Raw genomic sequence first — 23,208 nt, 5'->3', positions numbered from 1 at the left:
ATTAGACATGGCGACTAGAAACTTGGTGACGAGTATGTCTGACTTCACGTTCCCATACAGAGCAACATCGGGCCACTGACACAACTGACTGCTCCGTAAATCTGGATGTTGCACGATTCGACCAGCCGATCAATGGAGACACAAAAGTAGATCCGTTGAATACATTGTCAGAGGCTGATAGCACTGTCTTACTAGCATACATGTCACCTCCATGTCCACACTGTGATCAATCTACTCTGTTCAGCCCCCGCCCCCTTCCTTACACAGGGTGTTACCATGAAGAGCGCGCAAAAATGTAACAAGACATAGAGAATGCTCGACTGAACAATTTGAGGGAGGGAACCTGGGGTCGGAGAAGCCAGCGTAAGGAGATGTGGAAGTAAACTTGTCTACGTCTTTAGTCTAGCATTACTGTTTTCCAGCGTATTTACAGCGTACAAGCTTATGGTTCAAATGGCTCTGAGCACTATGGGACTTAACAGCTATGGTCATCAGTCCCCTAGAACTTAGAACTACTTAAACCTAACTAACCTAACGACATCACACAACACCCAGTCATCACGAGGCAGAGAAAATCCCTGACCCCACCGGGAATCGAACCCGGGAACCCGGGCGCGGGAAGCGAGAACGCTACCGCACGACCACGAGCTGCGGACGTAGAAGCTTATGCGCAGAGTGCTGTTTATTTACATGTATATTCTTTATTTTCTGCAAGGAAACGAGAAGGACGAGCCTCATTACTAAGAAGTATTTCCGGGTCGCTGGATTGGAAGGGCAGGTCCTATTCCATAGTGTGCGTTGTCAACTGGCCTAAATACCTTTCATTATTTCCTTTGTGGATATCTAAACACACTTGTGTGTGGGACCGCAGTGCATACGGAGATGCAATTAGTAGCCAGAATTGTAGCTGCCTGTGGTGTGATTCGAAACACACCTGGGATATTTGTCAAGGTGGTCAGACTCTTGTTCGCTTATGTCTCGCTTGCATTGAGTCTGATGGCCGTCAGGTTCAGCATATTTTGTAAGATACAATACAGATTGTGCGTTCATTGTACCTGTGATGGTATTTGCAGTTAACTGTAACATATGTAAATATAAAAGTACAACTTTCTGTGCATTTAAACCTATTACCTTCTTAAGCTGGCTCCGACCCTAGGCTTCCTAGCTCAAATTGTTCAGTGGAGCATCCTCTACGTCGTGTTAAATTTTTGCGCTAAACACGAGAAACTCTAATGCACTCCGGTGGTCCTTCTGCCTGCCCAGAGAACTGCAAATCATTGAAATATCTGCCGATGCTATGTACACTACATGATCAAAAATATACGGACACCTGGCTGAAAATGACTTACAAGTTGGTGGCGCCTTCCATTCGTAATTCTGGAATTCAATATGGTGTTGGCCCACCATTAGCCTTGATGACAGCTTCCACTCTCGCAGGTATTCGTTCTGTCAGGTGCTGGAGGGTTTCTTGGAGAATGGTAGCGCATTCTTCACGGAGTGCTACACTGAGGACAGGTATCGGTGTCGGTCGGTGAGGCCTGGCAAGAAGTCGGCGTTCTAAAACATCCCAGATGAGTTCTATAGGAATCAGGTCAGGAATCGGTGCAGGCCAGTCTATTATAGGGATGTTATTGTCGTGTAACCACTCCGCCACAGGCCGTGTACTATGAACAGGTGCTCGATCGTCTTGAAAGATGCAGTCGCCATCCTCGAACTCCTCTACCACAGTGGGAAGCAAGAAGGTGCTGAAAACATCAATGTAGGCCTATGCAAGTCCCCTCCATGAAAAACACGACCACACTATAACACCACCGCCTCCGAAAATTACTGTTGGCACTACAAACGATGGAAGATGACGTTCCTCGGGCATTCGCCATACACACACCCTGTCATCGGATCACCACATTGTATACCGTGTTTCGTCACTCCACACAACGTTTTTCCACTGTTCAACCGTACAACGTTTACGCGGCGTACACCAAGCGAGGCGTCGTTTGGCACTTACTGGGGTGATGTGTGGCTTATGAGCAGCCACTCGACCATGAAATCTCAGTTTTCTCACCTCACGCCTAGTTCTCATAGTACTTGCAATGGATCCTGACGCGGTTTGGTGTGATGGTATGGAGAGATGTCTGCCTATTACACATTACGTCCCTTTTCAGGTGTTGGCGGTCTCTGTCAATCAACAGACGAGGTCCGCCTGTACTCTTTTGTGCTGTACGTGTCCCTTCACGTTTCCACTTCAGTAACACACCAGGAACAGTGGGTCTAGGGATGTTTAGGAGTGTGGAAATCTCGCGTACAGACGTATGACACAAGTGACACCCAGATACTTGACCACTTTGAAGTCCGTGAGTTCCATGGAGCGCCCCATTCTGCTCTCCCACTATGTCTAATGACTACTGAGGTCGCTGATCTACATCTGCATCTACGTGATTATTCTGCTATTCACAATAAAGTGCTTGGCAGATGGTTCAATGAACCACCTTCAGGCTGTCTCTCTACCTTTCCACTCTCGAACGGCACGTGGGAAAAACGAGCACTTCAATTTTTCTGTGCGAGTCCTGATTCCTCTTATTTTATCGTGATGATCATTTCTCCCTATGTAGGTCGGTGCCAACAGAATGTTTTCGCTATCGGAGTAGAAAACTGGTGATTGTATTTTATGAGGAGAACGCGTCGCAACGAAAAACGCCTTTGTTTTAATGATTGCCACTACAATTCACGTATCATGTCTGTGACACTATTTCCCCTATTTCGCGATAATACAAAACGAGCTGCCCATCTTTGCACTTTTTCGACGTCATCCGTCAGTCTTACCTGAAGCGGATCTCACACCGCACGGCAATACTCCAGAATATGGCGGACAAGCAGTGTGTAAGCAGTCTGTGTAGTAGACCTGTTGCACTTTCTAAGTGTTCGGCCAATGAATCGCAGTCTTTGGTTTGCTCTACCCACAATGTTATCTATGTGATCGTTCCAATTTAGGTTATTTGTAATTGTAATTCCTAAGTAGTTAGCTGAATTTACAGCCTTCAGATTTGTGTGACTTATCGCGGATTCGAAATTTAGCTGATTTCTTATAGTTCCCATGTGAATAACTTCAAACTTCCTTTGATTCAGGGTCAAGTGCCACTTTTCGCACCATACAGCTATCTTATCTAAATCATTTTGCAATTCGTTTTGATCATCTGATTACTTTACAAGACGATAAATGACGTCATCGTCTGCAAACAATCTAAGACGGTTACTCAGATTGTCTCCTATGTTGTTAATATAGATCAGGAACAACAGAGGTCCTATAACACTTCCTTGGGGAACGCCGGATATTACTTCTGTTTTATTCGATGACTTTCCGTCTATTACTACGAACTGAGACCTTTCTGACAGGATATCACAAACGCAGTCGCAGAACTGAGGCGATACTCCGTAGGCACGCAGTTAGCTTATAACATGCTTGTGAGGAGCGCCTTCTGCAAATCTAAAAATATAGAATCAGTTTGACATCCTACGTCGATAGCACTTATTAGTTCATGAGTATAAAGGGGTAGCTGTGTTTCACAGGAGCGATATTTTCTGAGTCCGCGCTCTCTTCGAATACAGTATATGTTCCAAAGCCCTACTGCAAATCGACGTTAGTTATTTAGGCCTGTAATTCAGCGGATTACTCCTACTTCCATTTTTATGTATTGGTGTGACTTGAGCAATTTTCCAGTCTTTAGATACGGATCTTTCTGTGAGCGAGTGGTTGTATGTAATTGCTAAATATGGAGCCTTTTTATCAGCATACTCTGAGAGGAACCTGACTGGTATACAATCGGGACCGGAAGCCTTGCCTTTATTAAGTGATTTAAGCTGCTTTGTTACACCGAGGATATCTATTTCTATGTTTCTCATTTTGGCAATTGTTCTTGATTGGAATTACGGAATATTTACTTCGTCTTTTTTGGTGAAACAGTTTTGGAAAACCGTGTTTAATAACGCTGCTTTAGTGGCACTGTCATCAGTGACTTCACCGTTGTTATCGCGCAGTGAAGGTATTGATTGCGTCTTGCCACTGGTGTCCTTTATGTATGTGACCAGAATCTCTTTGGGTTTTCTGCCAGATTTCGAGACAGAATTTCGTTGTGGAAATTATTAAAAGCATTTCGCACTGAAGTACGCGCTATATTTCACACTTCTGTAAAACTTTGCCAATCTGGGGGATTTTGCGTTCTTTTAAATTTGGAATGATTTTCTCGTTGCTTCTGCAACAACGATCTGACCCGTTTTCTGAACCATGAGGGATCAGTACCATCACTTATTAATTTATGCGGTATATATCTCTCAATTGCTGTTGATACTATCTCTTTGAAAACATTCCACAACTTTTCTACACTTACTTGATCAGATCGGAAGGAGTGAAGACTGTCTCTTAAAAAGGCGTTAAGAGCGCTTTTATCAGCTTTTGTGAACAGATATACTTTGCGTTTCTTTTTGATGGCTGTAGGTGTTACGGTATTCAGCCTAGCAGCAACGGCCTTCTGCTCACTAATCCCTGTATTCGTCACAATACTCACAATTTGTCCAGGATTAATTCTTGCTAAATGTCAAGTATGCTTTCGCAACCATTTGCGCTTCGATTGGGCTCATGAACTAATTGTTCAAAATAATTTTCTTAAGAAGCAATCAGTACAATTTCGGATGACGTTGTATGCCTTTCGCAGACTTTAAACGTATAATTTTTCCAGCATATCGAGGGTAGATTGAAGTCACCACCGACTATTATTGTATGAGCAGGGTGCGTATTTGAAATGATACTCAAGTTTTATTTGAACTGTTCAGCAACTATATCTTCTGAGTCGAAGGGGGGGGGGGTCGGTAAAACGATCCAATTAATAGTTTAATCCGATTGTCAGGTATAACCTATACCCATACTATTTCATACGAACTATCTTCTTCTATTTTGCTACAAGGCAAACTACCTCTGACAGCAATAAATACTCCACCACCAACAGTATTTAATTTATCCTTTTTGAACACTGTTAGATCTTTTCCCAAAATTTGGGCTGAACTTATTTCCGGCTTTAGCCAGCTCTCTGTACCTACAACTATTTGAGCTTCAGTGCTTTCTATTATGGCTGTGAGCTCTGGTTCTTTCCCAACACAACCACGGCAATTTACAGTTACAATACTAATCGTTTCTACAACTACCTTACTGTGTTTTACCAACCCACTTTTAGACGGACGCCCCTGCTGTGGTTCCCTGAGACAATGTAACCCAAAAAACTGCGCAGTCCCTTCGACACAGCCCCCGCTACCCGTGTAGCCGCCCCCTGTATATAGTGGACTCCTGACCTATTAAGCGGAACCCGGTAACCCACCACCCGATGGCGCAAGTCAAGGAATCTGCAGCGTACACGGTCGCAGAACCGCCTGAGCCTCTGATTCAGACCCTCCACTCGGCTCTGCAACAAAGGACCACAGTCTGTTCTATCGACGATGTTGCAGATGGTGAGCTCCGCCTTAAACTCGGAAGGAAGACTGGCAGTCCTTACCATTTCCGCTAGCAGCCAGAAACAAGACAGAATCTGCTCCGATCCAAAGCAACACACGTCATTGGTACTGACATGAGTCACCACTTGCAGTTGGCTGCACCCTGTACTCTTCGTGGCATCCGGAAGCACCCTTTCCACCTCCGGAATGACTCTGCCTGGAATGCACACGGAGTGCACACTGGCTTCCATCCTCTCCCTGGCAGCCATGTTCCTAAAGGGCCCCATTACGCGCCTAACGTTGGAGCTCCCAAGTGCCAGCAAACCCACCCTCTGTGAATGCCCAGACCCTGTGGGCCAAGAAGCTACCTTTGGATCTGGGTGGACGACTGCGTCCGGCTCAGAGACAATGTCAGCCACAGATAATGTCCGAAACCTGTTCGTCAAACGAACCGGCGAGGCCCTACGGAAAGTTTGTCGCTGCCTGCGAGACTTTGGAATGATCTACCACTCGACCACGGGTGAGGGGTCAACCTTAGTGCAAGCAGTACCCGGGGCGGTCACAGAAATGTACTGATTGGAGGACACGTGAGACGTGCTCCACGTCTCTCGCATCCCTGCACCTGATCCCCCACAGATAAGCCCCTTGGCAGCAGCCTCAAGCTGAGTGATGGAAGACAATGCAGCTTGAAGCTGTGAGCGAAGGGTCGCCAACTCAGCTCGCATCTGTACGCAACAATCACAGTGCCTATCCATTATTGCAGTCGCTCCTGTTTGAAGCTCGTAAAAATATGCAACAAACGAACGGTGTACTCGCCTTAGTAGTAGCTGGAACTAACGGCGCGCTCTCGCTGACGGTCTGACCGACACTGGTATGGAGTACCTGGCAGTAGGTGGCAGCATGAAGCACGTGTTATGAAAAACGTACGTTTTTGGGTGTGTCCAGATACATTTAACACGTAGTGTACAGTATGAAGTTGTATTGACATCTCCGCAATCGACATTACGGTGCGTTTTGGAGGGTAGCCCATACCATTACTGTTCATTTTCTTTCCTGTTCCACTTGCAAGCAAAATGAGGGAAAAACGACTATCTAAGTGCCTCTCCGTATAAACCCTAATTCTTCACATCTTATCTTGTTGATCCTTACCTGCAGTGTATGTTGGAGGCAACAGAATCGTTCTGCAGTCAGCTTCAAGCGTTGGATCTCTAAATTTTCTCAATATTGTTCCTCGACACATTGAAAGAATTGTGTCTCTCTGCATGTGGCCTCTGTACTCGCCAGCGGTGGAGAAAAGTCAATGCCGTTAAGGAAAAATGAGATATAGGACACTATGGTCTTCTGATTCCTTTCACTGTGGGCTTTCATGTTCGTTAATACCGAACGAAGAACACAATTCTTTAAATTAAATCTGGACCTCACAATGGCAGCTAACAGTATTCGCGACGGTAATCTCTTGAGTATTAGCTAATGCTATATGCATAATGGATTTTCTGAGACTAAAGAATTAAATGAATCTCTCCGCACTCATAATACGAGAAACAATTGTTAATGGATAACTTTGTCATGAGCGCGGTAAATTGCCATACCTGTTGTCACCGTAGACACACAACAGACTCCAGTAAATAGCATGAGATTTGTGTGGGGTTTGCTGCGGCACCGTCTCCTTAGTTTAATCACGGAATATCATTTAATGTCAAAAGCATTACTCCACAACTGTGGTTAAATCTGAAATGAAAAGAAAAAACTTGTGGACTGCGATGCATTAAGTCTGTTAAGCCTCAGAAAAACGACAAAATCGCACTTCGCCAGTGGCGTCGACATACCCGAACTGCTATGCAATCTGCCACGCTCTTCTGTACGTAATAAGCAGCTACAGACCTGCACTTGCATGTAGAAACACCGAAAGATACTTTCACGCTAGATTTCGCAGAATAAAATACTTTGTAGAGGAAGAGAGCATGATATTTCCCATGTCTCAACGAAATTAATTAATCAGTATTTGGTTATTTATGATTTAAAGAGAAAGAGTGACATGAGAATACAGTACGTTTCTATCACCAGAAAAACTGACTTCTTTTGACTGGGGTTCATAGTCATTGGGCTTCATGTTTGCCACTACTGTAGTTTCCACCTTATGGCTCAGCTTTTAAGAGTTTTAGATATGCTAAAGCACAGTCTTTTGCAGTACACTAATAGATAACGGCCTTAAGGCACAAATTACAACAGTGAAAATAAATAACCTTCATTGGTAACGGCCAGTATGATATCTTTCAAAAAGCAATCGTCGTTAAAGCTGACGCTCTTTCCACGAACATGAGTCCTACACTGTATTACAGTTTTCTAGCAATGTACTAAAAATACACCACTTCTATCCAAACTTAAATATCTATATTACCATGCAGCTAATTTCTGACTGTGTTATTTCATTTTCAGACGTATGCCTTTTGGGCATTGAATGAGGCAGTGGATATCGGGACGTGCACTCCTTCCCGCGTATGGGCTAGAATAGGGGGTTATTTTAAAAAATAAAAATATATAAATATGTTAAAACGTTCTTTTGTTTTCACATACGATGCAGAATTTCAGGGGTGGTATAGACTTTCATGGTAATTTGTTGTACAGTCATTAGGCTCTGGTATAAAGTGCCTGACATTTCATTCCTATTGGTGCAGCTCCTAATCATGTGTCCAGCATTAGGACACGAAGCTCTGGAAACTAGGTCTGAATGGTGCCCTAAGCTATTAAAACATATGCCACCAGGATACTTGTTCGTAATTTGCTCAATAGCTGTGATAAAAAAGATTTCTAATGTATACTGTAAAGTGACAGGTACAGATCGCTTCACGATTCTGTATCAGTTTAGTTACATATATTTCGCAAATTACAGCTGGCAGTGGAGGCTGTTGGTCGTGATTCAAAAGTTCTCACTTAAGGCATCGGATACCGGGACTAGGTGCTCTCACTGTCGTGTACGACAGAAAAGATGTAGTAGGTACATATTCATCATCGATGTCATAATAAATCCTACCCTTCAGTATCAATGAAACGTGAGTGATTTCGCACCGTCTCAACACAATTCTATTCTGCCGATTCTGTGTACTGTTTCCCCTTGTAGACATCGTGTATGCTACGCCCTCCATTACTGGAGGACCATTCGAGCTCGATGCCGACCTTAGACTTTGTTTATACGTACTTGTATACCATATCAAGAAAACTTTTGCTGAGCTCCCCACTGTTTTCTTGCTTCAACATACTTTTACCTTCATCACATTGGCCACAAGCTTGCTGCGACCCTTCCACATGCAAGCCGGGTTGAGAACAAAGCACCTTGTATTCCTACAACTGCGCTTCCTGGTGTTCTTGTGATTTGTTTCCTGGTTGTCGTCCCATGCTGACTGTGCAGTTTCATGATCAGTTGTTATAGAATGAGGTGTTACTTTCATAGTACAGAATCCACACTCTAACTCTCAATTTAACCAATTCCTTGTGCTTTTGAATGCGGAGTTCATTGAGGTATTTCAGAATCGTTAGGTAACGGGTAGGGTTAGTGGTAGGGTACTGTGCCAATAAAGTCTTCTAGAATTTATTAACATTGAGAGACACTAACTACAAGAAAAGTAAACACTTAAACTGGAAGCTCTTACGATTCTCGAGAAAGCGCCTTTCAACGCAGAACAAATAAATATTATAATATTCCACTGAGAAAGTAATTGAGGCCTAACGTGCTAAAAGAGCTAAGTGGCAAGATGTACTTTCTCGATTATTCGGAATAAACTCGGGCAAATAACATGACCGTAAATATGCACTAACTCCACATTAGCACTTGCTCATTGACTTTAGGAAAGCAAGTTATCACTTGACGTGATCCAAAAGCAACAAACAAACACTGACTTTTTAAGTAAATTTGCAGTGGAACGCTGAATGTGCTAAGTACACCAAACAAGTTTTGTAATATATCTATCTCTAGAAATCATTTTTCTGTTCAGTCTTGAGAGAACTTACTGTAAAACTATTTTTGCAACTCAGGTAGGTATTCACTCATACTTTTGAAGTAATTTTGCTCTTCTAAAGAAATTCTTTTATTCCAGGGCCTCACTGAATCTAATCGTTTTAAAATCTTCAATTCACCATCTTTTATTTTCAACACTCCCGTTACCCATCCTCCTGTTTCAGACACGTGTCATTTTCTCCTGCATTACCGAGGGCATGCTGATTTTAATCCTCGAGGCAGAAATTACATTAATCTTGGTCGTATTAATGATCATATAAACTCCTTGCTGAAAGTACGTAAAATAGATGCCTTTCGTCTGAACAGTTTAATGGTTCCTTGTTGCGAACTGTTGCTATGGTGTTCATTACATAATAGGGAAGAAAATACTTCCTCAACTTCACTCTTTATTCTCAATAACTGCTGTGTTGTAGTCCGAAGCAAAAAACCTGTGGTGAGAAACTAAATGTTTTTGCTCTGTTGATTTATGGGCATCCCAGTCAGTGAAGACACAAAAGAGAGAGGCTATAAAACGACAGGAACAAGCGGAAGTGTATAATCTCTATGTCCAGTACAGCCAACACGTGTAATACGATCTCTGTTTACCCCATGTAGCATGAACAAGTCATAGGAGCTACCTCTCATGCCATTTATTGGCATTCGTAACACATACATTGGCCACAGTTGCAGATAGCCCTCATTGTATGTATAAGCTCCTTACACGTATACATAATGAGGTAATAAGCACATTATTTAATTATTTATTCGTATTGCTTACATACAATTTAAAATTACAGGTATATAACATTAGTAATTCTATACATAACAGGAGTATAAAAATGCAAAACTACATGTAAAGCTAACTGTCAATATCTAGGTTCCTAATACATATAAGAGAGATGATGATGTTTGGTTTGTGGAGCGCTCAACAGCGTGGTTATCAGCGCTCGTACAATTACCCAATCTTTGCTCAGTCCAATTGCGCCACTTTCCTGGATGATGATGAAATGATGATGACATCACAAACACCCAGTCATCTCGAGGCAGGTGAAAATCCCTGACCCCGCCGGGAATCGAACCCGGGACCCCGTGCTCGGGAAGCGAGAACGCTACTAATAATACATATAAGAGCCGTATCATCAGCTTTCATGAGGTCGCTCCAGCTCCCCCTGGTAGGAACGCCTGGGGCGTTAATCTCTAATGTGCTTGATTGCCTGTTTCGCTGTTTCGGAGCCCCACAGTCAAAAGCCGGAGACTTTTGTAAAGAGTGTCTGCGCATCGTCCATGTTCTGTTCACTTTGACCCATAGTGTCCTGTCGAGTTCTGTGTCAGCAGTATCACAGTTACACTTCCGGAACCACTCACGCTCTTCAGGATTTTCAATAAGTTGACAACTTTGGTTCCACAGATCTCTCACACCTGTGTTACCGCCATCTAGCTCTTCAGCTTACCGTAATAGTGGGATTATATTTCGACGTAAACTTGGTATGTCTTCCTCCATGGGTAACTCCAAGTTCTCCTTTTCTTGCGGTATTCCGTAGGCAAGGCCTCGCTTCTGCGGATTGCGGGGTGAAGGGTGTTACTCAGCAGAGCAAGCAAATAAATCGGCGTTGGTCGGAATGCCCCAGTTATTAACTGCATAGTGTGGTTCAACTGGACGTCAATCAAATTAGTGTGGCAGTTGCTTAGCCACACCGGGGCACAATACTCGGCTGGAAGACCAGCGCTATGGATGATGTGCGCAAGGTATCTGCTGAAGCTCCCCACGTCATTAAAACATCCGTATTTTCAAGATGTTTTATATATGAAAGGGTAGGGTCAAGGGTGACACCAAGGTACTTGGGGTACTTGTTATGGCGAAGACTGTTTCCGCAGATGGAATGAACAAACTTCACTTTTACTTGTACTGAGTTTAAGTGGCCACTTGCTAAAATAGGTCCTCACAACGGCTAGATCTTCTGTGAGAATTTCTCCGCTCGTCCTAGATCCTTGGTCTCACAATCAAGAGCGATATCGTCCGCGTAGAAGAATTTTGTTGACCTGGTACTGGGGAATCAGAGATACACTCCTGGAAATTGAAATAAGAACACCGTGAATTCATTGTCCCAGGAAGGGGAAACTTCATTGACACATTCCTGGGGTCAGATACATCACATGATCACACTGACAGAACCACAGGCACATAGACACAGGCAACAGAGCATGCACAATGTCGGCACTAGTACAGTGTATATCCACCTTTCGCAGCAATGCAGGCTGCTATTCTCCCATGGAGACGTTCGTAGAGATGCTGGATGTAGTCCTGTGGAACGGCTTGCCATGCCATTTCCACCTGGCGCCTCAGTTGGACCAGCGTTCGTGCTGGACGTGCAGACCGCGTGAGACGACGCTTCATCCAGTCCCAAACATGCTCAATGGGGGACAGATCCGGAGATCTTGCTGGCCAGGGTAGTTGACTTACACCTTCTAGAGCACGTTGGGTGGCACGGGATACATGCGGACGTGCATTGTCCTGTTGGAACAGCAAGTTCCCTTGCCGGTCTAGGAATGGTAGAACGATGGGTTCGATGACGGTTTGGATGTACCGTGCACTATTCAGTGTCCCGTCGACGATCACCAGTGGTGTACGGCCAGTGTAGGAGATCGCTCCCCACATCATGATGCCGGGTGTTGCCCCTGTGTGCCTCGGTCGTATGCAGTCCTGATTGTGGCGCTCACCTGCACGGCGCCAAACACGCATACGACCATCATTGGCACCAAGGCAGAAGCGACTCTCATCGCTGAAGACGACACGTCTCCATTCGTCCCTCCATTCACGCCTGTCGCGACACCACTGGAGGCGGGCTGCACGATGTTGGGGCGTGAGCGGAAGACGGCCTAACGGTGTGCGGGACCGTAGCCCAGCTTCATGGAGACGGTTGCGAATGGTCCTCGCAGATACCCCAGGAGCAACAGTGTCCCTAATTTGCTGGGAAGTGGCGGTGCGGTCCCCTACGGCACTGCTTAGGATCCTACGGTCTTGGCGTGCATCCGTGCGTCTCTGTGGTCCGGTCCCAGGTCGACGGGCACGTGCACCTTCCGCCGACCACTGGCGACAACATCGATGTACTGTGGAGACCTCACGCCCCACGTGTTGAGCAATTCGGCGGTACGTCCACCCGGCCTCCCGCATGCCCACTATACGCCCTCGCTCAAAGTCCATCAACTGCACATACGGTTCACGTCCACGCTGTCGCGGCATGCTACCAGTGTTAAAGACTGCGATGGAGCTCCGTATGCCACGGCAAACTGGCTGACACTGACGGCGGCGGTGCACAAATGCTGCGCAGCTAGCGCCATTCGACGGCCAACACCGTGGTTCCTGGTGTGTCCGCTGTGCCGTGCGTGTGACCATTGCTTGTACAGCCCTCTCGCAGTGTCCGGAGCAAGTATGGTGGGTCTGACACACCGGTGTCAATGTGTTCTTTTTTCCATTTCCAGGAGTGTATTTAGGTTGAATAATAGGGGGTCTAAGATGGAGCCCTGTGGTAGACCATTACTTAATTTCCTCTCCTTGCTCACATTTTTTCCCAAGTAATCACGGAAATATCTACTGTTTATCATGATGTTGATGAGAGTTGTAATTTTTCGGAATCGCATTGTTTTTAGTAATTTGTGTACCATCCCTTCTCTCCAGACTGTCACGTTTTCTTGGAAACCAGCCTTTATAGAAAGTTGTTAGGGTCGGTACCTGATCGCAGCAACTTCACTGTGGCCTGAAACCCTTTACTCAGCTGGGATATGTTCCAGAATGAAGCCGCTAATTCTGTTACAGATTAGCCTTTCCAAGAGTTTATAAGTACAGCTCAAAATGGAAATTGATCTGAAGATTTGCGGATGGTCAGCTGGTTTATCTGGTTTCAAATTGCTATTTGTGTCCTTTTTAAGACGTTAGGCAGTGGTCCACCATCTAGAATGTTGGAGAAGAAGCAGATCAGCTATTTTTTTCCACCATTACCGATGTTTATCAGAAATTCCGGGTGTATATTATCTAGACCAGGAGCTGTACCATGTTTAGTTTGTTTCAAGGCCTCATACAACTGTCAGTGTAAATGCTGAAGAGAAATTGGATTCGTTTGGGTCCTGAACTCTTAGAAAGGTGAGTTCTCGTTTAATTTAGAAGTATGTTTTTTGTCACGGGATGATCTAGATGTTTCAACTATATGGTCAGCGATTTGGTTACCTGAATCCCAGGTTTCTGCCCGGGTTTATTGGAGTCTCCGACAAGTTTACGCAGAAGGGCCGGGCGGAGTGGCTGCACGGTTTGAGGCGCCATGTCACGATTGCACGGCCCCTCCCGCCGGAGGTTCGAGTCCTCCCTCGGACATGGGTGTGTGTGTGTGTTGCTCTTAGTATAAGTCAGTTTAAGTAGTGTGTAAGTCTAGGGACCGATGACCTCAGCAGTTTGATCCCTTAGGAATTCACACACATTTGAACATTTTACGCAGTAGGCTCCATGTATTTCTATTTCAATGTCTGACGTTTACATTTTCTACCATCTCACACCATCGTACTCTTCTAACACCGTCAAGACTTTGGAGGAGTTCGTCTGCAATATCGCTGCCGCCAGTTTCGCTATACTGTTCATAAAGTTATTCACAACGCTCTTTCCAGCCGGGTATATGTTCCTTTCTGTACCCACGAGGGATACACCTCTTAGCAGCAATAATAACAGGCCCGACGAATCGAGGGTAGTTTTTAGATTCTGGTGAAAAAAGATTTATCTAGGTGGTCAGCAAAATGCCTCCAATCAGCCCTGCGGAAATCCCATTTGGGTCGTGGTACAGATCTCCCCATATCGAGGACTGCTGTCCAGTGCTGGCTTTGTGGGATATTAGATATGACCTATCTGGATATAGGCAACCGGTGTCCTCTGCAGTCTCAGGACACATAGCAGAGATCCGTATTGTAAACTCTTCGCCAAGAGGCCGATCTGAAAGTTTCCAAGTCCTTGAAATCAAAACCCAAGTACAGAATTTCATTTTCAGCCCAGTCTTTGAGTACAATACCATATTCATTATTACGGCCATAGTTCCAGCGACCGTGGTGACTATTAAAATCTCCAGCATAAATCGCTGGATGGGCGGTAGTTGCCAGAACATCCAGTGGCCATGACACATTTGGTGGCTTATAAATGTAATTTATTTTGGTCTCCCCCACTTGCGTAGAGGCATAATGCTTCTCATTTTTTCATGCAGTTAACACAATTTATGGAAACTGGCGCGTATCCCACGTAGCATCATGACCTTTCAATTCAGAAAGAGACCAGGTACTGTTCCTTTAGCTCCACAGGAAAATAAAAGCTTAATAAAAATACGAACGCCTCAAAGGCAGTATAAAAAAGGCATAGAACACCAAAATTTTACAAATGATCTAGGCCTCCTGGCAAATGAATACATATTAATTAAAAACAAAATGCTTAGCGGCAACGGCCAGTTATAAGTGTACTGCAGATGGTGTGCCTCATAATTGCGCTTAACATAACAGTTTGGCAGGCTGGAATATAGGTGACGCCTTCTGAGGATAAGGAAAATAGTTTCAAGTCAAAATTCCGTGACAACGGCAGGTAAAATAAAATGTCGTGTGGCAAGGGCCTCCCATAGGGTAGGCTGATTGCCTGGTGCAAAGACCTTTGAGATGACGCTACCTCGGCGACTTGCGCGTCCATGTCAATAATTGTGCGGCCCCTCCGGACGGAGGTTTGAGTCCTCCCTCGGGCATGGGTGTGAGAGTTGTCCTTAGCGTTAAGTTAGTTTAAGTAGTGTGTATGTCTAGAGACCGATGACGTCAACAGTTTGGTTCCTTAGGAATTCAAACACATTTGAACATTTTTGACTTGCGCTTCGATGAGGATGAAGTGATCATGACACAAACATCCAGTCCCTGAGATCAGAAAATCTCCAAAGCAGGCGGGAATGGAACCCAGCTCCCCCAGCACGACAAGCCGGCGCGTTGTCCACTTTTTTTAAACATTTATTTAAGGAACAATGTTACACATTCCAAATACATTGAAATACATGTACTAACGATGCACACATGTTATACATGAAATTATTTAAACAAAGACACTTTGATCTTGCAGTTACGCTGATGTTAAATACAACAGAACATTGTGTTAATGAGTAAATTACCAGAAAGAAATAATTTAAACATCAAGGAAAGTTTTTTTAAAGACATTCAAATTTCTTCAAACATGAATAAATAAAAAAACTGCACTTTGAATTACATGAGCTCCACTCTTTACAGAACCATAAATAGCACTTAATCAAGGATATCAGAAAGTTTTGGGGATAATTTTAATATATTTATGAACACAAGGAAATTATCTCCGGAACAGGCAGGTTAAGGGAAGGAACTGATCTTTAACGTTCTCAGCTAAGTCAGACCAGCTATGAGCATTTCACAGACTTATATGGAAGTCACCAAAACTTATACAGAATATGGAAGATTTATGCTATATTAGACACTCTCTTAAATACTTGAGAATGGCGGAAAAGAGATGTTATAAAGTTGGCTAGCTTTTCAACTACACTTTCTGGACATTAATGGAATGGTAATTATCTGAAGTGATTAGACCTATATAATAGATCTTGCACTAGAAAACTGACTTACACGTCACAGTGCAAAAATGAACAGGACAAATTGCCAGCCATTGAATATAACATTATATCAGGTAAAATCGTCTAGTTTTGACCAATCGATTAAGACATTTCTATAAAAACTGTCAATTTTCATGTTTATACTATAAAGCAATAATGCAGCTTTAGTTTTTTGTGTTTTGGCACTATTAGACACACAATCTGACTGTCACATAAGTTCTGCACATTAGCTTATAAAATTTCAAAAACTACTTTCTGAAGTAGAAAAACCACACACCAAACATTTACAGTAAAAAGTTAAATAATATCCTTAAGGGAACCACAATACATCACTGTCAACACAATCTTCTTTGTTTTATATTAACCAATGCCCATTCTTTCAAATATAATTTTTAACATATTACCGAACTTTTTCTTGTTATTCGAATACCTTCTAATTTTGTTGTATTCACACAGCATGTGTACCTTGAACTCTATGGTGCTGTCGTATCCTTGTCTTATTAATTACGTAATTAACAAAATTTCCCATCAAACAGCACACAGCGTTATTTTTTGCCTCTGGGAAATAGCGTGCTGCAGGCCAGTATATCAATGACAGCGATACACTCTGAAATGAAACTGCTTATACGTCGTAAAGAAAATATTATTAATTAACTTGCTCTTCACCTTTGAATTTTTGTCTTTGACAAAAATAAAGATACGTACTGCATTAAAAAGCTCTCTTTTGAATTTTTTTGCTCAGATGCATACATTATAAAATTTTTACCTGTCTAATACAAACAATCTGTGAAAAAAAATGGATATAGATGAATGTGTTTTTCTTCGTGGCTGCTGTAAGACAAGAACGGGTTAAGTACAGGACGAGTTGGCAGCCGGAGGTTTCTGCTTATCCGGTTCTCAGCGAAGTATAGTGCTTCGTTAGGACCGTGACAGTAGCAGATTCGCCAAATACTGTTAAATCGCAAAGAATTTACTATGAACTGCATTGCTATACACACTAATAGTTTTTATGAAGGTCCAAGGATCCAACATCGAATAAACGGTTGTAAAGATGTTTACCTTTTTCACAAATTCAGTTTTTATTCCTGATAATCGCGATTACATGCTGTCCTCTGCACTTCACTTTACTTCTATACGCAAACTTATCCTCATAAAAAAACCACAATGTCCAATCGGCATACTTATTTCCAACAATTACAAGAAAACAAGCGGTCCTCTTTTTTTTCAGCAGAAAGCGTTGTCAGAGCAAAGAGCGTTGTCGTATCGAATTCCGGACCGCATCATCGCTGTTACTCGTAGCCGGAATATTACACTCATATTACATTATGTAGACACAAACCAGTTTAGTGGCATCCCTAAAATGAGTTATGTGACTGTATTGTCCGTTGTTGTTATTGTGGTCTTCAGTCCTGAGACTGGCTGATTGCAGCTCTCTATGCTACTGTATCCTGTGCAAGCCCCTTCATATCCCAATACGTACCGTAGCCTATATTCCTCTGAATCTGCTTAGTAGAGATGGGCAAACTGAAACACGTAACTGTTTCGAAACAAATGAAACAGTACAATGTAATGTTCCGATACGTTGTTTCGAAACAGTGAAACAGTTTGTGTTTTGTATTCTAATAAACCTACACATTTTATCATCTTGAATGTCTACTATATAAGTATGTCCATATAAACACAAATGAGGTGCATTGTTTCGAAACAGTGAGACAGATTGTGTTTTGTTATCTAATAAACCTACACATTTTATCATCTTGAATGTCTACTGTATAAGTATATCCATATGAACACAAATGAGGTGCGAGAGCGCTAATCATGTCGCAGAAAGTATGAAACTATCACTTAGGCGTCTTGGCAGTTTCGTATTTCCTGCAGCAAATGAGCTGCTTCCGTGTCGCGTGACTTTCATACTTTTCAATTGGCTGAGGACAGCCATAGCTAAAGACAGATGAACCACCACGAACGGAACTGGAGGTGGGAGCAAACTGCAGAAACACACATTCCGTTAGTATGGGTAATATACCCACCCTGCTAATTTCCATCTACACAAAGGGAATCATTGTGGATAATAGGCACAGTGACTAACGCCAAATAATTCGAATAAATAACAAAATACAACAAAAAATTTTTTTGTCTTTCAAGGTGTTTCGAACCGTTACTATAAATTCACCATGCTTCCCAGCCCTTCCTGTACACCATTACACTATCAGTGATTTGTCAAACAGATCGAATCTGGTCCGAGACAGGGGCGGAATGAAACACCACTGTTTCGAAACAGTGAACCACAACCGTTCCGAAACACTGAAACAGTTCCACGTATCGATACATTGTATCGAAACATAGAAACAGTGGCCAAGTCTACTGCTTAGTGTATTCATGTCTTCGTCTCCCTCTACGATTTTTTCCCTCCACGCTGCCCCGAATACTAAATTGGTGATCCCTTGATGCCTCAGAACATGTCCTACCAATCGGTCCCTTGTTCTTGTCAAGTTGTGCCACAAACTCCTCTTCTCCCCAATCCTATTCAATACCTCCTCATTAGTTATGTGATCTACCCGTCTAATCTTCAGCATTCTTCTGCAGCACCACATTTCAAAAGCTTCTATTCTCTTCTTGTCCAAACTATTTATCTTCCATGTTTCACTTCCATACATGGCTACACTCCATACAAATACTTTCAGAAACGACTTCCTGACACTTAAATGTATACTCGATGTTAACAAATTTCTTTTATTCAGAAACGCTTTTCTTGCCATTGCGAGCCTACATTTTATAGCCTCTCTACTTCGACCTCTCCCCAAATATCATAACTCCTTTACTACTTTAAGTGTCTCATTTCCTTATCTAATTCCCTCAGCATCACCCGACTTAATTCGACTACATTCCATTATCCTCGTTTTGCTTTTGTTGATGTTTATCTTATATCCTCCCTTCAAGACACTGTCCATTCCGTTCAACTGCTCTTCCAAGTCCTTTGCTGTCTCCGACAGAATTACAATGTCATCGGCAAACCTCAAAGTTTATATTTCTTCTCCATGGATTTTAATACCCACTCCGAATTTTTCTTTTGTTTCCTTTACTGCTTGCTCAATATACAGATTGAATAACATCGGGGAGAGGCTACAACCCTGTCTCACTCCCTTTCCAACCACTGCTTCCCTTTCATGTCCCTCGACTCTTATAACTGCAATCTGGTTTCTGTACAAATTGTAATTAGCCTTTCGCTCCCTGTAAGCTACCCCTACCACCTTCAGAATTTGAAAGACAGTATTCCAGTCAACATTGTCAAAAGCTTTCTCCAAGTCTACAAATGCTAAAAATGTAGGTTTGCCTTTTCTTAATCTAGCTTCTAAGATAAGTTGTAGGGTCAGTATTGCCTCACGTGTTCCCATATTTCTACGGAATCCAAACTGATCTTCCCCGAGGTCGGCTTCTACCAGTTTTTCCATTCGTCTGTAAAGAATTCGCGTTAGTATTTTGCAGCCGTGACTTATTAAACTGATAGTTCGGTAATTTTCACATCTTTTCACATCTGTCAACGCCTGAATTGCCTTCTGACAACAAATTAATGAATGACGATATACAATGTAGCTCATTAGATTTTTTTCAAACTAAAACAATCCTGATAGTCAATTGAGAAGTAGGTTTAACATTTAAAGCTGATGAAGGACGAGAAGCAGTTAACATGGACCCCCTTAATTAACCCTCGCTTACTGAGATCGCACAGGCAGGCAGAACTATAGCAACAGGCACTGGCGGCAATAAGACGAAAGCTCGAGCTGACCTAAGATAGCGCTAACTATTCCAAAATTGCAATCGAAGCTCACAAATTGAAGTAGTTTACCAGCCGCTTTAGTAAAAGGAGAGAGATACCTCTATTACACATTGCATTCAGAAGTTACTGGTGACTATTTGGAATTATATGTCTGTTGAGGCGCCCAATACAGCCCCGCTCTGGGATCTCTATCATGAAAGAGGAGTAACAATAATAATAATGGTAATAATCCTGTGGTCCCCTACAACTTACGAAATTATATTAATAAAGTTCATACTAACACGGGCGCTCGCACACATACACAAATCAACTTGACAGCTTACACTAGGACGCTTGCATGAGCACCAACGAGCCACACACCATCAGCAAATTCAGTAACCACTCGTCTTGTACAGTTAACAACAAAATTCAACAAATATTACATGCATGCAGCAATTCATGATGTATGCTCACAATGGTCACAAACAGTGTAGAATAATTAATTAACACTTGCACCCTCACCAGGTTGCATGCAAGGCAATAGAAAATAAATTTTCAAGGTGCAATGTAACAAGAATGACGAGGACTCAGGCTATCCGTTTAATGAGTTCAAATCACTGCCCAATAACGGAGGCAGATGCTCAGATTTCTGGCATTTCCAAATAAGAAAATCCAGGTCAGATTCCTGTCTGTCAAATAGTTGAGCGGCTGGCTAGTGGCTCGACTTGAGATGAACACGAAGAGTCTACAGGAAAGGCTGCCACTTCTGCCCAATGATTAGCTCCGAGAGAAGGTAAAAACGTCTGCAGCAACAGCGAATACAGTACAGTGTGCTTCCAATAAGCCAACACTCTTAAAATATGCCATGCATGTCCCTGTATTGCCATCCGGTACCACATCATTGCCCTCTTTTTTGGGGTGGGGGGGGACGTTTTCGAAGAGAGGCTGCTATCAATATTGGAAGCACTCTGCTCCGAGATGATGACTGCAGTACTCAGTTTCTCTTGTTAATTTGAATATGTGAGCTGTGCAGATGAGGAACTCTGATTTAGTTTTACTTTCAGTCGTCATAAAGATGTCAATTATCTTCAGTACTTCATGTCAGTTTTCTGTGTTTTGTTTTCAGAGTGTCACACTGCAACATGGTTCCATGTCTGCTTTGAATTTGAATGAATACTTGGTATTATTGTGTCGATACCATTTACCAATCCCACTTTCATAAACTTTTCAAATTATCAGGTGACCTTTATTTCACAAATGTAATGAGGAATACTTTAGGGTTTTGTTTCAGTGTGATGGTGTTTCCATATTCCGTGATGGCCAAATTATTAATGTAATGATGCGTATCATGCAAAACTGTTTCTTGTGGTGGGTAGGACTCGCATGCATTTATTTAAGAGGTCGAATCGTTGCTAATGCAGATTAGATTCAGTATCTCAAAAACTATCTTTAAATTTCATTTTTTGCTATAAAATATGTAATATACACTCCTGGAAATTGAAATAAGAACACCGTGAATTCGTTGTCCCAGGAAGGGGAAACTTTATTGACACATTCCTGGGGTCAGATACATCACATGATCACACTGACAGTACCACAGGCACATAGACACAGGCAACAGAGCGTGCACAATGTCGGCACTAGTACAGTGTATATCCACCTTTCGCAGCAATGCAGGCTGCTATTCTCCCATGGAGACGATCGTAGAGATGCTGGATGTAGTCCTGTGGAACGGCTTGCCATGCCATTTCCACCTGGCGCCTCAGATGGACCAGCGTTCGTGCTGGACGTGCAGACCGCGTGAGACGACGCTTCATCCAGTCCCAAACATGCTCAATGGGGGACAGATCCGGAGATCTTGCTGGCCAGGGTAGTTGACTTACATCTTCTAGAGCACGTTGAGTGGCACGGGATACATGCGGAAGTGCATTGTCCTGTTGGAACAGCAAGTTCCCTTGCCGGTATAGGAATGGTAGAACGATGGGTTCGATGACGGTTTGGATGTACCGTGCACTATTCAGTGTCCCCTCGACGATCACCAGTGGTGTACGGCCAGTGTAGGAGATGGCTCCCCACACCATGATGCCGGGTGTTGGCCCTGTGTGCCTCGGCCGTATGCAGTCCTGATTGTGGCGCTCACCTGCACGGCGCCAAACACGCATACGACCATCATTGGCACCAAGGCAGAAGCGACTCTCATCGCAGAAGACGACACGTCTCCATTCGTCCCTCCATTCACGCCTGTCGCGACACCACTGGAGGCGGGCTGCACGATGTTGGGGCGTGAGCGGAAGACGGCCTAACGGTGTGCGGGACCGTAGCCCAGCTTCATGGAGACGGTTGCGAATGGTCCTCGCCGATACCCCAGGAGCAACAGTGTCCCTAATTTGCTGGGAAGTGGCGGTGCGGTCCCCTACGGCACTGCGTAGGATCCTACGGTCTTGGCGTGCATCCGTGCGTCGCTGTGGTCCGGTCCCAGGTCGACGGGCACGTGCACCTTCCGCCGACCACTGGCGACAACATCGATGTACTGTGGAGACCTCACGCCCCACGTGTTGAGCAATTCGGCGGTACGTCCACCCGGCCTCCCGCATGCCCACTATACGCCCTCGCTCAAAGTCCGTCAACTGCACATACGGTTCACGTCGACGCTGTCGCGGCATGCTACCAGTGTTAAAGACTGCGATGGAGCTCCGTATGCCACGGCAAACTGGCTGACACTGACGGCGGCGGTGCAGAAATGCTGCGCAGCTAGCGCCATTCGACGGCCAACACCGCGGTTCCTGGTGTGTCCGCTGTGCCGTGCGTGTGATCATTGCTTGTACAGCCCTCTCGCAGTGTCTGGAGCAAGTATGGTGGGTCTGACACACCGGTGTCAATGTGTTCTTTTTTCCATTTCCAGGAGTGTATATTGTTAATACTCATCGTCATGCATGTATACATGCAGAAATGTGTGCCATTTAATCATGGTACGTCTGAATCAATTTAACACATTAATTCTACAACTAGAATTTTGTATTGAGGAAGTGGCTGTCAGCGGTTGGGTAGGAGAGAGAGAAGTCGACATCCAGTGGTATCTGCTGTTATTATTCTAACGTGAATCTTAGCAAGATACGTCTCGTTGTCTGTTGAGATGGACAGTGCAATGTGCGTGGGATGCGAGTATGTAGTTTCGCATCATTTGGTGCGGTGCAATACGTGTAACAAAACATTAAGTTGTCGGTTACACGCTTAACGAATTCGGCGTTCAAAGCTTCATTCGCATTGCATTTCCTTCTGGTACACTAACGGTACTGGTTTGTAATATTATATTATAACAGTGAGTAGTACGATACTGAGTTGAATGT

Source organism: Schistocerca cancellata, chromosome 9 (assembly GCF_023864275.1).
Source record: "Schistocerca cancellata isolate TAMUIC-IGC-003103 chromosome 9, iqSchCanc2.1, whole genome shotgun sequence".
In the NCBI taxonomy this organism is placed as follows: Eukaryota; Metazoa; Arthropoda; class Insecta; order Orthoptera; family Acrididae; genus Schistocerca; species Schistocerca cancellata.
The sequence above is the reverse complement of the archived record's forward strand: the minus strand, read 5'-3'. Positions refer to the sequence as shown.